The 18,361-nt window shown below is 36.0% G+C and overlaps 1 protein-coding gene and 1 pseudogene across 17 annotated transcripts in view; one reads left to right on the forward strand and one right to left on the reverse strand.

Annotated features, from left to right (window-relative positions):
* The window catches only part of LOC148044383 (uncharacterized), a 31,490-nt pseudogene extending 29,148 nt beyond the window's left edge, over positions 1–2,342 (reverse strand).
* The window catches only part of LOC106540114 (uncharacterized), a 248,367-nt gene that overhangs the window by 108,374 nt on the left and 121,632 nt on the right, over positions 1–18,361 (forward strand). For 2 of the 17 annotated variants that reach the window (XM_087721543.1, XM_087721548.1), the window contains exon 1: positions 15,631–16,090. The exons of 14 other annotated variants lie outside the window; for them this stretch is intronic. The gene's annotated coding sequence lies outside the window, so the exon portion shown is untranslated. Of the gene's footprint in view, positions 1–15,630; positions 16,091–16,847; positions 17,056–18,361 lie in introns of those variants that run through there. One more of the 17 variants, XM_087721547.1, reaches the window with a different exon arrangement.

The following is an 18,361-nucleotide window of genomic DNA, read 5'->3' on the forward strand; positions in this document are numbered from 1 at the left end:
GGCTGGTCAGGGCAGAAATGACCGAAGAAATGGGCCGTTTTTTGCTCAATTTTGCCTCTGCAGCCTCCAGGAGCACTCTATAAGCCTCCTAAAGGCTATCAATGCCCTTTTTTAAAAAAAATGGGCCCATTTTTGTGAAAAACGGGGCCATTTTTGTGAGGCCTTCAGAGTGCAAAACCTTTTCTTTTTAATTTGCCTCTTCAAAATCTTGGGATACTCCAGTGCATCTTATACTCCAAAAAATATGGTAAGTAACTGTATAGGAAGAATATAAGACCAAGTCACATTTTTACAGCTGCTTTTTATCATATGATTTAAGAATCTAGTTTATAAACTGGCTAACTAAATTGCTAAGTCTACTCTCTAAATTGCTAGTTACTCTTTTTATCTCAAGTCCTGGTCATCTGCTTTATTGAGATACTTTCAAATGAATGGTGATTTCCAATGCCCCCCCTCCCAAAAGGTTAAAGAAAATAAATGGTGGATGAGAGTTATTTGTTTCCCATCCAATTCATTTCATAAGAAATAAAAATTTAAAATTCCATCAACTTTATATTGTAAGAATTCACTATACACAGTTCCCCCAAAAATGAACATTATACATTTAGCCAAATATCTCAATTTGTCATCTAAATATATTGACATGAAAGTAATAAAGAATATGAAATGAATAGGTTTAGTGGGAATTCATTTTGATTGAAAAGCCATATGGATATGAAGTTTACATTTCAAACATACACCGAACCTTTTAATAAGTCCAAGTTTATATGTTCTGGCAGCAACACAAATATACATGGTAATTTCATAATTCACTATGTCTGACTTCTGCCACAATACCTGGAACTGTTTCCTAACTAATAGCTATAGACATAACTGAGATTACATATATTTTCTTTAGCAAAAAAAAAGAAAATTAGTGAACTAGGATAACATAACTTATAATGGGTTTTATATATTTATCTAAAAGACTTATATAGCTGCTATTTTATATACCAGAATGCCAGGCAGCTTACAATTTAAAAATACATAAAAATTAATGTCCCAGCACCTGAAAGGCAATTACACACACCCCTCCAAACATTCACATTCAGCTGTACTGGGCTATAGTCTCACCCTATCCCAATGCATGTGGCAAGAGCCTGTGCCTTCAGGCCTTCTAGAAGACTAGGATGATGGAGCACTTGGTGATTTCAAGGGTTGTTTTACAAGTCAAGGACAACTATAAAGACGGTGTACTTCCTAGGCCCATAAAATGACAGCCTTTAGGGAAAGGGCCTAGAGCATATCCTCCCAGCCAGACCTGCTGGAATGGACAGATACCCTCTTCCTGTTAATGCAACTTAGTATTTTTGCATCTGGTAAAACATTTATAAAATACGATTTCATAGTTATATACACTACATTTATCAAAAAGAAAAAAAACTGAAATATCACATTGGTGTAAGTATTCAGACCATTTAAAATAACATTTTCCTCCCAGCTCTCTTGATCACTGCTGACATTTTTATACACCTTGATTGGAGCCTACCTGGGGTAAACTTATTGAACATGATTTGGAAAGACACTCACCTCTCTATAGAAGGTCCATAGCTGACAATGCATACTGTAGCAGAGCAGCAGCCATGACGTCAAAGGAGCTTCCTGCAAGCTCAGAGACAGGATTATTGCAAGGCACAGATCTGGGGAAAACTACAATAAAATGTCTACTTCACTGAAGGTTCCTAAGAGCACAGTGGCCTCCATAATTCTCAAATGGAAGCAGTTTGGCAGGACTCTTACAAGAGCTGGTTGCTCAGTCAAACTGAGCAATTGAGGGAGAAATGTCTTGGTCAGCTCTCTGACCAAATGTCTTGGTCAGAAAGCTGACCAAGAATCCAATAGTTATTCTGACTTAGCTCTAGAGATCCTGGATGGAGATCGGACAAAGTTTCAGAAGGACAACCATCACTGCAGCCCTCCACCAATCTGGGCTTTATGGCTAGATGGAAGCCTTTCCTCAGTGCAAAACACATGAAAGCCCACTTGCAGCTTGCAAAAAAGCACCCGAAGCACCTGTGAGGAACAAGATTCTCTAGTCTGATGAAACCAAGATTGAATTGTTTGGTCTTAATTCTAAATGTTATTTCTGGAAGAAACCAGGCACTGTTCATTACCTGTCCAATATCATCCAGTGAAGCATTGTGGCAACATGATGGGGGTACAGCATTATATGGGTGTTTTTTAGTGGCAGGAGCAGGGAGAATGGTCAGCTGAATGGAGCAAAGTACAGGGATATCTTCAATGAAAACCTGTTCCACACTGCTCAGGACCTCAGACTGGACAGAAGGTTTACTTTCCAACATGACAACATTCCTAAGCACAAAACCAAGACAACACAGGAGTGGCTTAGGACAACTCTGTGAACATCCCTAGAGTGGCTCAGCCAGAACCCTGACTAAAATTCTGTTTTCACTCTGTCATTTGGGGTACTGAGTGTAAGTTAATGAGAAAAAAAAGAATTTCAACAACTGGAGAATCTGGGTACATCATAAGAAAATTGACAAAAGTAAAGGAGGTCTAAATACTTTCTGAAAGCACTATGTGTATATTTATATTTTTCCAGAATTCATTTTAATTTTTAGATGAAGTGATAATAATTCTGCTGATAATATGTTTTTTGAATCTGCCTTGAAAGTTTCTAACAAAAGGAGGCAAACCAAACCAAATAAAATACATTACATTTTGCATTATTTTTAATAGTTTATAAAATATTTTGCTTCAATGTTATAAAGTGCCTTTCTTTGTTTACATTATTCGTGCAAGATCATTACTGAAACTCAGACTCATAACAATCTGCAGTTGGGTTCATTTGTTTATTCGTGTTGATTGTTGCTGATTATTATTTTTTTTATTGTCTTCTGGAAGCTCAACAATTCTGATTGGAATGAGAACTAAAGACCAGCCTGAAGTTATATAACAAACCAAATGATTGCAAAGGAACTTAAATATGGATGTCTCTGACACTATTCCAGCACATGACTCATTATGTTGGCTGTCTTTTGATCACAAGATTCAGTACAAATTACTTTTCCATTCTAAATATTTTTTTTAGCAAATGAAAGGATTTTTTGGTCAGCTATTTCCAAAACTTTTTTTCATTTATAAAGGCTTGCTTATATTTATTTGATCAGCTTAGGCAAATCTAATTAAATTAGTTTTGATGGCAAGAATATCTGTGTAGATGGAAATGTAAAGATCTGATGAATTTATAATTGAGTAGACTGCAGACTTGAGGCCAGTGTGGCAGGGATGGCCAAATCTGGCCTTAAGTTCTGCCTCGGTACATTTTCTTCAAAAGCAATTGAGTCTGAAGATCAGTTAACAGCAATTTATTAGAGTATTTTGATAAAGAGCAGTCTCTATGTTTTATGCATGACAAATTCTTTTAAAGCTACATTGTTGTTTGAATCACCCATCACTAGCTTTCAAAGGTCAGGAAAGCTTTTGCATTAAAGTAAAACCACATTTTAACAAATTATTTGGTGGGAGGCATCCATTAGCCCCAAGGCCTTCTAGTATCATTGCTTTAACTAAAGTGAGGTACATTATACTAGTTTTGTGATTATGTCATGCAACAGTTAGGTCTAGTAGTTTGGTATAAGAGATTGTAAATTCAAGTTCCACCTTAGTCATGAAAGCCAGTTAAGTGACTTAGTGCCAGTCATTCCAACTCAATCCATCTCACAGGGAAAAATAGGAAGAAGAAGGAGAATTAAGTATATTGCCACCGTAAATTATTTATAAAAACAAACAAACAAACAAACATAATTTGATCCATTACATGCAAATGCTATTTTCTTTAAGTATGGAAAATTGAGATTTCACTGTGAGAAAATTATAATTATTTCAAGGAAACAGAGTGTTTTAACACAATACGATTTATTCTTGCAGGATATGTACTATTATGTTTTGTAATGCATTCTAAAATATTCATGTGTTTAGATAATTGAATAAATAAAGTAGACTATATGACATGGAAAATTTGATAGAAAAAAAGGATTTCTTTCTAAAAGTACTTTTAACTGTTGAATTTGTTAGGCAATATATTTACAGCAATCTAAAGTAATCTACTAATGCATTATTAATTCATGAGATATAGAATCCAACATGTGATAATGAACAGTCCAATACTATTTATGTTACTTTTAAAAGGGGAATAAACTGTCTTTGTGTGTATATGAGGGTGTGAGTGAGTACAAGTGACTACCATCAATGAATCTGCATCCTTGACAATCAGGCTCAGGAGCCAACTTTACTTATGTAGATCCCAAATTCTGCACAAGACATATTTCAAAGCAAATACAAAAATACCTAAATAAGAACAAGTAACTATAAAGATCAAAAAGGGTCTCAAAGATGAAAAAAATTCATTTTCCAAACTGTTCATATTTTCATATTTTCCATACCCTCCCCCCAAAAAAACAGATAATGAAGAGTGTCCATTCCAAAAAGGAATGGCATTTAACTCATATTTCAGGAATTGGAAATATTTTTTGGATAATTCCTGTATGAGCATGGCAAACAAATGCCTTGATAATCTTTGTTTGCTAGCAAAACAATTATATCAGTAGAATCACCTCTGGATGCTGGACCTCAGTTGGCATAATCTTTCTGGAACAAAGGAGAGATCATTGAAATTATCAACATGACTCTGGACAGTTGTTCCTCATGAGTAGACTGTGAAAACTGTCATTTTTATGGGCATCTTATTATTGGAGTGGCTAAGAGTTGGGATTTACATCAAATTCAAAGCAAATCAAGCCTTGTATCCTAATCACATTTTTGGATGTAAATTTATATATATACATGTATATACACATGTACATGCTCATGTATATACAGTACATGTACTATAATAATAAATATTATATTTATGTTATATATTATATTTGTACTATATTATATATATATATATATATATATATATATATATATATATATATATATATATATATATATATATATATATATATATATATATATATATATATATATATATATATATATGTTTTCTGAGGTTTTCGCGGGTGTTAGTATGTAGGTCTCTAGTTGTTCGGGTTTTCTCCCGCGTAGAATTGGAGATGTCTTGGCGACGTTTCAATGAAGTCACATTCGTCATCTTCAGGCTGCTGCTGACTACTTCAGGTTTGGTGTTTCCACTACTCCTGGAAACACCAAACCTGAAGTAGTCAGCAGCAGCCTGAAGATGACGAATGTGACTTCGTCGAAACGTCGCCAAGACATCTCCAATTCTACGCGGGAGAAAACCCGAACAACTAGAGACCTACATATATATATTCGAATCCCAGTAAGGATATGGCTAGCTGATGAGAGCTAAATAGCTTGAAATAGATCTATACTAGTCTTCCTTTATTTATTTATCAGCACAAATAAAAACATATATATATATATATATATATATATATATATATATGTATGTATGTATGTATGTATGTATGTATGTATGTATGTATGTATGTATGTATGTATATATATATATATATATATATATATATATATATATATATATATATATATATATATATATATATATATATATATATATATATATATATATATATATATATATATATATATATATATAATTTCTTTGCATATTGAAAATATCAAGTCACTCAGACTGGCAAGTGTCTTCATTGGATGAGATTCCATCTCCTGAGAAGACAAGGTAAATTTGATTTTGAAAGGTTTTAAAAATATATGAGCAAATGATGCTTAGTCTATGAGTTTTGGAAAGTTAATAACAGATTAAGGGACCAGAGGACTGATGAATTATAACTTTGAATTATTTAGAAACTATTTCCTCATGGGAAAATTGATATTATTTTTGTTTGTGTGTTTATGTTTATGATAAGGTTTGGAACCAATTTTGTTATATACATGATGTACAATGACAATAAATGCTATACTTTAAGGCTTGACACTAGAACCAGCAGAAAAATAAAATGGAACAGCAATCCTTAATGCAATTTTTGAATACTTTTCAACTAAGTTTTTGGATAAAATTGATCAGTTGATAAAATTGACAGAACATTTCTCTTGAAGTTGTAAAACAAGAACGAGATGCAATGTGTGTTTATGAAATTAATTTGAAAGGTGACTTAAATGCAATGCAAATTGGGAATGACAGATGACTGACTCCATAAAGGAGATGAAAAGAGATAAAGTCAAAATAGTGATTTGGATACTTATTCCCCCCCCCCTCCTCTGGTTATACAAAAGAGCTTGATAAAATTTGGAAGGATTTTTTTTGAAATGGCAAATTTAGAAATGAATAAAAGAGAAATCTGTTAAAGTTCTGAAAGATTTTCACCTTGTAACACATGATCAGAAAATTACCTATGCGGCTTAAAAAAAAAGATTTATAAAATTGGCTTGTTTGATTAGAACTAAAAAGAGGAAAAGTATATCAGGTTGCCCTTACTAGATCTTTGCTGACAAAGATGGATGGACTATTTGGGCTTTATTTTTCATATCTAAGAAATAAGGAGGAGAAGAGAGATTATGCAGAAAATAGTTGTGTCTGGTTGATCTTACCAGACTTTTGCTGATAAAAACTGATTGATGTGGTTGATTGAAGTAGCATTCAATCCTCCAGGTTTTGCTTTCTTACCTAAGAAATGGGTTCTCAGGAGAATAGAAATTATGTTTTAGTTAAGACAGTGATGAGATATAAAAATATTTTACCTGCTGGGATGAAGATAAAAGTGACTTTTTTCTTTCCTTTTTTTCATAACTCCTCTCTTTTTCTTTTGTAATTTTTGTAATTTGCATTGACTTGTATCCTTTACATGTAAAATTGTTAATGAAATTATCTGAAAAAAATATGAAAAGCTTGAAAAGCTTTTCTTGGAAAGAGGATGTTGGCTTAACGGACCTTTGGTTTGACCCTGCAGATTTTCTGTTTATTTTCTTTTGAAGCAGTAGATTTTATTAGTACTCCTTTATTTGTGATTTTATATATTTTATTGAATGTTAATACTCTTACCAAAGTACCAACCTTCTGCTTATATGTACTATGTACTTGATAAGAATTGTGTCATAGAATAAAAGATCCAAAGATAAAAACAGATAAAAAGTAAGAGAAGAAAAATTATTCATCATAAATGAGGTTTTCTTTGGTTTTTTTTCCTATTGGTTTAAAAGGGGGAAAAAAATAAAGGGGCTACACAAAATAGGGTCTCAAAGAAATAGAATAATGTGTAAACAGACAGGATACCAGATCTGATTTGTTTTTGAAATATTTCCAAATAATGTATTACTATTGAAATATTATTCAATTAATTAAAACTCCCGCTAAACTATTTTTTAAAAAATGAATAGAAATGTAAGTACATTTTACATTTGATTTTGTCTATATGCATTTTTGTGACACATGATATAATAAACATGATATGATTACTTGATGACTAGAGATCTGATGTTTCTTCATAAAATGAAAATGCAAGTATTTGTCAAGTCTGCATCAGTGTAAAAAAAAAGCAGATTATTTAAAATATAGGTAGACCTCATGTTATAATAGTAATTGGTAGTGGCACACTGTTCCTAAGCAATGTGATAATGAGGACTGACATCACATGATGGCATTACTTAACAATGTAATCCAGAGAGTCCAAGTTGTCATCATAAAACCAAGCAACTCCAGTAGTGCAATGGTTAGAATGCAGTATTGCAGACTAACTCTGCAGTTCAATCCTGATGGGGCGTGAGGTTGATTTAGACTTTCATCTTTCTGAGATCAGTAAAATGAAGCCCCAGTTTGTTGGGAGCAATATGCAATTTGTTGGGGTGTAGCTGGGAGCAACCAAAGGGAAGCTGAGGGAAGGAAAGCTTGATGCAATGCATGTGAAGGGAGGTCAAAATAAGGAGATTGTGGCTGTGTGGGAGGCTGACAAAAGGAGGGTTTGGTTACATGCAGTAACGTGCAGTCAGGGGAGGCAGGGGAGGCAGGGACTCACCTCTGTCATCATGAAAAGAAAAATAATTAAAAGGAAAAAGGCTGAGGTAGTTGCTGCCAGAGTCACAGTGGATGACTCTGGTTAGTGCTTAACTGTTTAAAAAAGCCTCTAAAAAGTGCCCTCTACAGGAGGAGGCGGGAGAACCACGTGCCTCATTTAGTCTATCTTTATGATCACTTGAGCAGAGTTAAGCAAGGGTTAAAAGCCGGAAAATTCCTTATGTAGATGAGGCACTTGGTTCTCTCGCCTCCTCCTATGGAGGGCACTTTTTTTAGAGGCTTTTTTAAACAGTTAAGCAGAGTCATCCATTGGGGATTCTGGCAGCAGCTAAACCAGCCTGACCTCAGCAGCTCTTGCATTTTTCCTTTTACATGTTTACATTTTCATCATGGCAGACAAGAGCAGAGTTGAAATCCACTGTGAAACAGCTGGAAAAGGTATATGGGTCGGAGGGAGACGAATTCAAAATTAATGTAATTTGTAAGTAATTGTATTATTGTAAGTAATTTGTGTGTGTGTGTGTATGTGTGTGTGTGTTTTGCCTGCCTCTGCTGGCGTGCAGGCTGGCACTTTTTTATGTCGGACATAGCGGCAGGGCTTTTGGACATAGCAGCAGGGCTTTTGGACATAGCAGCAGGCCAGGACTTTTGGACATAGGGGCAGGGCGGCTTTTGCCTCTAGCGCTGGGGTGGCAGGGCGGTTTTGGTTCCATCCAACATTGATTCTTTGAAGCTTTCCATAGGCCCTTTCTGCTTTTAAAGTCTTCCGTTGGTCTAAGGAAGTTTTTCCTCTATGGCGGACACAGCACCGGGGTGTCCAAAGGCCTCTAATCTTCCTTTCCTGGGTACCATTCAATATTCATATCCACTTATTACTTATCATAACACTACACATTGTATACATTATTATCATTATCAATTATTTATTTAACTATATTTATTGTCACTAAATTTCACCAAGTTTAACTACTTTTAAATTATACACTTCTATCTATCAATCTTTCCATTACAAAACATCTCATGTCTTCTGACATTTGTGGTGTCAGTCCTCTAATCATCTTCTTAATCAAATTTGTATGGACTCCTCTTAGCAACTCCTTGCTTATAAAATCTCTCATGTAATTTCGATGTCCTTCTTTTGTTTCCTTAATCAGCTTATCTTTAATTGTCAGTAGTGTTATCAATGATGTTGCTAATAAAATTTTTCTCTTTAAATCCATAAATTCTTTTGTTTTTTCTTCTTCTGTGTATTGCCATCTGGGGTAGGGTTCCCCTCCATTTAATTCCTCTTTCAGTATTCCACTCTTTCCATTTCCAAAAACAAACCAATCACCATAAATAGCAGCAAATTTAATTTCTTTATGGTCATTTCCCTTTTTGGTTTTTAGGATTCTAACCTTCATTTTTTCCACTTGATAAACATATCCAACCTCTTCATCATATTTTATTGTTAGATGCTGTTTACTGTTAGTCTTGCAACTTCTTCTCCGTCCTCTCAAATGTGTTTGATAATTTCTGAATTTCTAAGAATATATTTTGCAGGCTTAAAGTTTCTTTCTGCTGTTGAAATTGTGCCATTATCTCCAGCTAACAAACACTGCTGCTCTAGCTTGGAAAGTTTTTACAAGATTAAGCCTAGATTCACAATAAAGTTTTATTTTCACTTTTCTCTGGTTGAAGATACACTTCAAAGTGACATCTGTATGCTTTTCTTCTTATCACTCTCTATAAACCAGCAGTGAGACCTTGGAGTGCCAAGACAGGATAATCAGTAAGAAAAGTAAAAGTGTTTCATTTCCAATACACAAACCTCCAGCTTCCAAGTATCAGTGTTATTGTTGCAATTTTCTTTGTTTCTTTTTGTATCTTTTTTGTATTTCAAAAGGTCCAATTCTTGAATGAGTTAGAAAAATACCCACAGTAATGAAAAAGGAGAATTTTAGTCCATAGGTTACAAAGAATAATAAAAGAAAAAAAATAGAAGAAAACTTAATCCATTCGTTTTAAAAGACTTGCATAGATTCCATGCATGAACATAGCATTTGAAAAGTAAGATAACCCACTGTCCAAAACCATTCCAAACTTAATTCTGCCGCTTACTTTTTCTGTTCTCCAATTTAAATTAATTTTAAGTTTTTTATGGGCAGTCTCTTTTAAAACGGTAAAAATTCCTCACCAGCTGGAAACACTTTCTCTTTCCATATCTTTCTGTTTTGGAGCTGCCCCAACTTCATAAGCTTTGGTTGGATTTTTTGTCACCGGCTTGAAGAACTTCTCTTGCATCGATCAGGGACTTTATAATGTCCCTGAGATCAGCAGTATTCTTCCTGTTCACCATCTCTGCGGGATGGTTTAAGTCCAATTGGACCACACAGTGGCAAAAATATTAGCTGCGGTCTCGGAGCATCGAGATCGCACATCCGTATTGTCACAACATTGGCTCCTCCTCTCCCTGTGTTTTTTTTCCTGAACGGTTAGGGGTGCAAGGGTCTTGTAACTTGACAGCTTTAAGACTTGCACAGTTCCAGAGTTCCTGAGCCAACATGACTGGAAGAGGAATTCTGGGAGTTGAAGTTCACAAGTCTTAAAGCTGTCAAGTTTGAACACCCTTGGGAGTTTTTTTTCTAAAGGTTTAGGGGTACAAGGGACTTGTAACTTGACAGCTTTAAGATTTGCATGCTTCAAATGCCAGAGTTTCTGAGCCAACATTTTGGTTGCTAAGCAAGAGCATTGTTAAGTGAGTTTTACCACATTTTACAAGTTGGCCGGCAAGGCACTTCTACAAAGCAGGCCACACCTACAGAAGAGGTTCTAAAAAAATTTGAAACCCACCACTGATCTACATCCATATATACACACACACACAAACACATACACAAAGATTTACATTCACTCATTGCTGGATAAACATTGCTGATCTGGAGTTTAGATCCAAGATCTGAAGGGATCTTTTCCTTCAACTAGGATTTGAGAGACATTCCCCCTGGAAATTACTTTCATAAAGCATCACAATTCCTTTATTTTTAAGAAAGGGAATTCATTTTGCTTCTAATGTTTCTGTAACTGCTTGCTGGTCAAGACAGGTTAAGTGGCAAAGTGCCCTGTGGAGATAAAGTTGTTTATTTCCTTAACAAAAAGAATCATGTTACTTTCTTGGCAAGCTCAAACTGCTTTGCATTTATTAACCATAAGCTAATAAGTATGCTTAGATTGTGTTGGCTGCGTTTTAACATTTTCAGGAATTTATGACACAGAACCTCTACAGAAGAATATAAGAAAGTACAAAAACCCAAGATCTGTTCATGTAAGCATTTAGTAATTATTCTCAAATCAGGCCATAAATAACATAATTATTAGATTCCATATTTATAGAGTTTTTGACTATACAGATTATTTTCAATAGCAAAAATACTCTAATTGTTTTATTTGAGCTTCTTATGATAAGATTCAGCTCAGATTGAAATTATATCTGATGATTATAGTTACGTAGATTTTTTAAATTTGTATTACTATCATATTTCTAGACGAGCAGGAATTAAGGCCTTCAGGAGGGAATCCAATGCTTTCCATCTGCTTTATATTGTTGCTTTGTGTATATTAACTGTCTAATGCATGTGTTTTATTATAGTAGAAATTGTAATTTCCAAGACCAGCCACAGGAGAGAGCCACTTGGAAATTCAATTGGTCTTTCATCCCAAAATAAGCAAACATATCTCAAATTTCAGTTCTTGCCAAATTCTGCCTCATGACAAAAGAAAGAGTAGAGCTTCTCCAGACAAAAGAATATATAAAGTGTTATGGATATTCAAGGTGTTAAGGGATTTTCTGAAGAACTGGCTGGCTTACCATTATGCCACTACAGTTGATTTCTGGAAAGAAGCCACTGATTTTGGATTGGATTGGATTGGATTTATTACATTTATATGCCGCCCTTTTCCCCAAAGGGGACTCAGGGCGGCTCACAATTCAGTCAGGGAAGGGGGTACAGACAGGGCATAAAAAGACGAACATAACAATACACAATTTAAAAACACACAACAACCATACCATTCGAGGAGGGGGGCAAAAGCTCTTTAGCCCCAGGCCTGTCGGAACAGCCAGGTTTTAAGGGCTTTGCGGAAGGCCTGGAGGGTGGTGAGGGTTCGAATCTCCATGGGGAGCTCGTTCCAGAGGGTCGGAGAAGCCACAGAGAAGGCTCTCCTCTGAGTAGTCGCCAGTCGGCATTGGCCGGTGGATGGAATTCGGAGGAGGCCTAATCTTTGGGATCTGATCGGTCTATTGGAGGTAATTGGCTGTTTTATTTTGCTGTAGAGAAATGTGTCTTCAGAAGATCATTACTGTACATCCTGCCTCCAGCCCTTTAAATGTGTAGTTATTACCCTTTTCATGCATATTATCCTTACCCTATTCGGACGGACTTGAACTCCACTTGGACAGTACCTGCAGAGATGCCGAGAGTGGGCCTTGATCGGATTTTTTGGATCGAGTTCCAGCCTGTTACTCCTGAGGAAGTGGACAAGGCCATGGGAGCTGTGAGTGCCTCCACCTTTTTACTGGACCCGTGTCCCTCTTGGCTGGTTTCAACCAGCAAGGAGGTTACACGAGGCTGGCTCCAGAGGATTGTTAATACCTCTCTACAGGAGGAATCTTTCCCGCTACCCTTAAAGGACGCGGTGGTAAGACCCCTCCTTAAGAAGCCTTCTCTGGATCCAGCTATCCTTAAAAATTACCATCCAGTCTCCAACCTCCCCTTTGTAGAGAAGGTTGTCGAGAAGATGGTGGCCTTTTAGCTCCGACGGACCTTGGATGAAGCAGATTATCTAGATCCCTTTCAGTCGGGTTTCAGGCCTGGTTACTCCACCGAAACTGCTTTGGTCGCGCTGACCGATGATCTCTGGTGGGCCAGGGATAGAGGACATTCCTCTATCCTGGTGCTTCTTGACTTCTCAGCGCCTTCGATACCATCAACCATGGTATCCTTCTGCGACGACTGGGGGAGGTGGGAGGCACCGTTTTACGGTGGTTCTCCTCTTACCTCTCGGACAGGTCACAGTCGGTGTTGGTTGGAGGACAGAAGTCGACTCCAATGCCCCTAAAGTACGGGGTGCCTCAGGGCTCAGTCCTGTCCCCCCTCCTATTTAACATCTACATGAAGCCGCTGGATGAGATCATTTGTCGGCATGGGATCAAATACCACCAATACGCAGACGATACCCAGTTGTATCTGTCTGCCCCATGCCAACTCAGCGAAGCAGTAGAAGTGATGTGCCAGTGCCTGGAGGCTGTCAGGTCTGAATGGGAGTAAACAAGCTGGCACTCAATCCAGACAAGACCGAGTGGCTATTGATGTTGCCCCCTAAAAATGGTCTAGATATTCCATCTCTCAGCCTGGGGGGCAAAATTCTTCACCCCTCAGAGAGGGCTCGCAACTTGGGTGTCCTCCTGGATCCTCAGCTGACATTAGAATACCACCTGTCGGCTGTGACCAGGGGGGCTTTTGCCCAGGTTCGCCTGGTGTACCAGTTGCGGCACTACCTGGACCAGGAGGCACTTCAAATGGTCACTCATGCTCTCGTCACCTCTAGGCTTGATTACTGTAATGCGCTTTACTTGGGGCTGCCCCTAAAGAGTGTTCGGAGTCTACAATTGGTCCAGAATGCGGCCGCGTGAGCGATATCGGGTGTACCTAGGTACACACATGTTACACCTATCCTCCATGAGCTGCAATGGCTTCCCATCAGTCTCCAAACACACTTCAAGGTGCTGGTCATTACTTTTAAAGCCCTACATGGCTTAGGACCTGGATATCTGCGGGACCGCCTCCTGCCACATACCTCCCAACGACCCATAAGATTTCACAGGCTGGGCCTCCTTCGGGTACCGTCGACCGGGCAATGCCGGTTGGTGACTACTCGGGGCAGGTCTTTCTCTGTAGCTGCCCTGGCCCTGTGGAATGATCTACCCACAGAGATCCGGACCCTTCCCACTCTCTCGGCCTTCCGGAAAGCCATTAAAACCTGGCCAAAATACGGTCCAGCCCCATTTAGAACAGAGTGCATGGTATGCTGTTTTTAAATCTATCTTTTTTTTCTCTGTATTTTTATTTATTTATTTCTGTACTGTAAGCCGCCCGGAATCCTACGGGATTAGGCGGCATATAAATGTTATTAAACTTGCAAACTTGCAAACTTCCTTATAGTTGCTGATTTCATGATTTGTCTACCTTTGAAACAGTATCTGTCTCTTAAAGCCATGGCTAAAATCTCTTTAAATTGTTGTGTACTTGCCATGGCTTACAAGCTTGCAAGAGTACTGGAACCTGACCCACTTGGTCTGGCCAAGTAGTTTATAACAATCAGGTTTATTGAAAATAATTTTATAACATTTATATGTTATAAGTTTAAAATGTTATAGCCTGGTGGCTTTGCAGTTCATAAGGTTCCACAGCAATCAATAATGTATCTCTTGTGAGATTGATAGAAATATAATTTAAAGAAATAAATAGAAATAAATAAATAAAAACTGAGTAGGAATTGACTATAAATTTAACTCTATGTGAATCTAGTTTATGCTAAACAGCTAAATGTAGGTATATTGTTTGCTAAATCCTCAGCACTTGAAACTGGATAACAAGTTTGTAGCAAAGTGGGATGTTCAGTTTGTAATTTTGTAAATCATTGTAAGTGTGTTAAATCTAGGTAATTGTGAATATCAATATATCATCTAGTATATAATCAGCATTATGCATGTCTTCACCAACAGCTCTCAAGCATATGCATGAAAAAGAGCAGCTGTGAAGAGCAGCACAATGAAGCATGTTCAAGAGTTTCTACATCACAGAATCTAAGTGTGGTAGTTGCACAATATGTGCATCTCGGTGTATATCTCTACATTCTCTAATATGACCCATAAAACATAACACTCATATTGCAGCAGAAGATTTAAAAGTTACAGGCACAAATGAAGCAGAAAGGCTGTACAGAACTGTAGCTATATTCTTCTACTGAAACTGGTGACTGACAACAGAAGATGGAGTATAGTTAGAAAAGACAGTATGTTGTATCAATAAGGATTGATACAGAAGCTGTTTGTCTTGAAGGAAGACAAACATGAATATTACTTAAATCAGAAGGTAGCCATAATTTTTCAACAAAAGTAGAAAGTGTTAGATAAAATATACTTAGCCTGGCCTTGTTATTTAAGTATCCGATAGAGTACCACTTCTTGGTCATAACCAGCACCAGCACCACCATAGTAGGCTGGTTAAAATATAATTTTAGTCTATAATTGAAAATGCAATATATTATTGTTAAAGCATTTTAAAAATGTCAGACAATATATTTTGATGATGAGGGAATGAAGTTTTCTTTAGCAGTCCTAGTATTGTTAGTGCTGCTACTAGTTTTGTAGTCTTTCTAGTCTTTCATAAACTCTAGAATTCCATGGTAATTTTTTTCTTTACGGGAAGTTTCAGTGATCGCATAATATCAACTTTCATTTACCAGGAGAGAGGAAGTGGTTAAACTTAATGACTGCTATATGACAAACCAAACAAGGAACATATTTTAACCTGATAGAATGCCATGCAGAGTCATCACAGCCATGGTGCATAGCTCAGAGCAGGAAAGCAAACAGCTGCTGTAGCCTGATTTGAGTTAAAATAGTGTCAGTGTTTAGTCTGGCGCACTGCTTCAGAAAAGATTGGCAGCTGGGTCAAACAAAGTCATTCCATTGGCTCCTTTCCCAGTAAGCTTCTGCTAGCAGTTAGGTACTAGTGCAGCCTAGGCCTTTTCTCAGGGATAGCCTAACATCTAACCGCACCCTCTTACCCTTTTTTTTTTCAAAAGTCCTTTCCCTCTTGAAGATCAATTCAGTATTATGCAATCTGCCAACATTTGTGTATTAAAATGTGTTCTGTCTTGAAAGCTGATGCATCCTGCTCTCAATATGGTGCAGAAAGAAGTTTGTTACCGTCCTGGATTAATAAAAGAGGCCTTTATGGGTTGTGAAAGAATATCTGTGTGTTTAGGCAGGAAACTTTTTGATCCGCAGAAAAGCAAGACGACATCTAGGTAAGGCTGACTATCAAATTTATGTTTCTGAGAATGTGTAGTGAAATTCAGCTAACTGCAAATTAGTAAACTGCTTTGCTTTCATGAATATATCCTTAAAATCTGACTGAGAATTAATTCTATTTAAAAACTGGCAAAATGTTGTGCTATTTTATTTAGCTTTAGAATCTTCATAGAAATCAACATGTTAGATAGTCTTATGCCTACTTAGAAAAAGATTTCTAGGTATGAATGTGGAAAAAATAGTTCAGCTATTGCATAGAAGTAATTTTTTTTTAAAAGACCTAATGTTTGGGAAAAGATTCAAAGCATGTCTTCAACTTTTACAGATTTGTATAAAAATTGAAATGCAGCTGAGAATAGCTATGGACTAATAAGGTTTGAATAACTACAGTTTAACGTAGCTCTGAAGGGAATATTAAGTAAGTTGTCTTTGTCTCATACTTTTTAATTTTTGTTGTTGCTTTAGCCTGTTGGGTCACATTTTTTGTTAGCGTTGAAGGCTGCCATGAATTGATAATGAGGGCCCCTTTTGCACATGATTTTGGCACTTGGCCAGAATCAACTTCCCAACGGAGAGCTTTCTTTAAAAGAACCTGGAGCATTTTTTCTTTCTTTTTTGTGATGAGGAATTACTCTAAAAGCTGCCATAACCAGTTGTGTAGGCATGTCAAAATGACTTTATACATGGACGTGAAACATTCCTTTTCATTCCAGGTTCTTTTTTCATGGTATGCAAAATTGTTGGAATTATCATTTTACTTTCTTTCAGACTGCTAACCATTCAGAATAGGTTTCATTGAGCTTAGTGGTATAGAAGGTTTGTACTTATATATATAGTTTCCCAGAAAATCAATATAAGCATATCTCATTTGGGTCAGTTTACAGTGATACGTTTTGCTTCAAAACACATCAAGATACAGAAGGTTTCTTTAACTTTTCAGTTCATTAGAGCTAAATGAAGAGTAAGTAAACACTTTCTAGAATTTTGTCTCCTTAAGTTTTAAAGAAAGTATTATTAAAGTTATATAATTATTTATTATATATTGTGCAAGTAAAGTTTAGAAGAACTGTCTTGGGACAAAAATGTTACAATGGTTGAATATGTGTTTAATATTAGAATGTTTAATCTCTGTAAAATCTACATATTTAACAAAATACGTACTTTATGGTTGGGAACATTCAAACTATTTTTTATGTATTCTTATGGTAGCTAATAAGAAATCACTCAAAAATTCACCATGGATTCATGTGTTGTATTTTTAAATGCTATCAGTGGGAATTTTGTTTTATACATCTATTATAATTAAATTTTCTACTGCATATGAATGTGCTATATATTTGTATTTGTGGATGTGAATAATGCCCATCTGTTTTCAATAACTGAATCCAGTGGTTGAAAAGTAAGCATCTGGGAGACCTTCAGTTGTCATTAAAAAACAAACTGAAGATCTCCAAATTCTTGTCAGTTTTGTAGTTATTCAATATCATATAGCAGTAGTCCAAATTATAATACAGTAACCAATTCCTTAAAACGTAATACATACCTTATATCAATCTGGAAATTTCCAGAATAAAAATATGTTTAACTAATAGATTCATTGTGTTAATAAAGCATATCAACTATAAATACGTTAGCAGATATACTTGGAGATTTCTTGTAAAAAGTTGCTAAGTTGAAAAACATAGTACAATGAAGCTTTTCTTTAGCAGAAAAAATGTTCTCCCAAATAAATCAAATAGATCATAAAGTAGTTGTAATTTATATATGGTTTTGAATATGAAAATAAAAAATAGTCAATAATAATTGGGTATTTTTTAACATTCTATATAGCTAGCGATCCAATATAATTAACTTTTACTTCAGATTCAAAACAGAAACTTTATTTGAATTTCATAAAGTATTTGGTCTGACTAAAAATAATTAAGAGATCTTTTGTTTATGCAGAATAAGGATATTTAACTAATATATGCTATTGGCAGAGATAAATAATTTCTATCTTACAGTGTGAAGTAATATTATTTGAATAGGAACTTTTCCTAAGATCATAACTTTTTGAGCACAATATATTGATTTGGTAACTGTCACATCACGGTTCCAGAATGCAAGATATCTCGCGAAACGTTTGGTAGACATGTGTTTAAATAATAATTTAAAAATCGATAGTGGTTTATTTTTTTGTTCCTGGGATCTAAAGAAGGGAGGAGATGTTCCAAAAAAAATGCCCTGACCTTATCTAAATTTATGTTCCTATTGGCCTGTTCAATGTC

The sequence above is a fragment of the Thamnophis sirtalis genome, unplaced genomic scaffold, assembly GCF_051295495.1.
Source record: "Thamnophis sirtalis isolate CommonGarterSnake01/CBP01778 unplaced genomic scaffold, rThaSir2_p1.2 scaffold_8, whole genome shotgun sequence".
Taxonomy (NCBI): domain Eukaryota; kingdom Metazoa; phylum Chordata; class Lepidosauria; order Squamata; family Natricidae; genus Thamnophis; species Thamnophis sirtalis.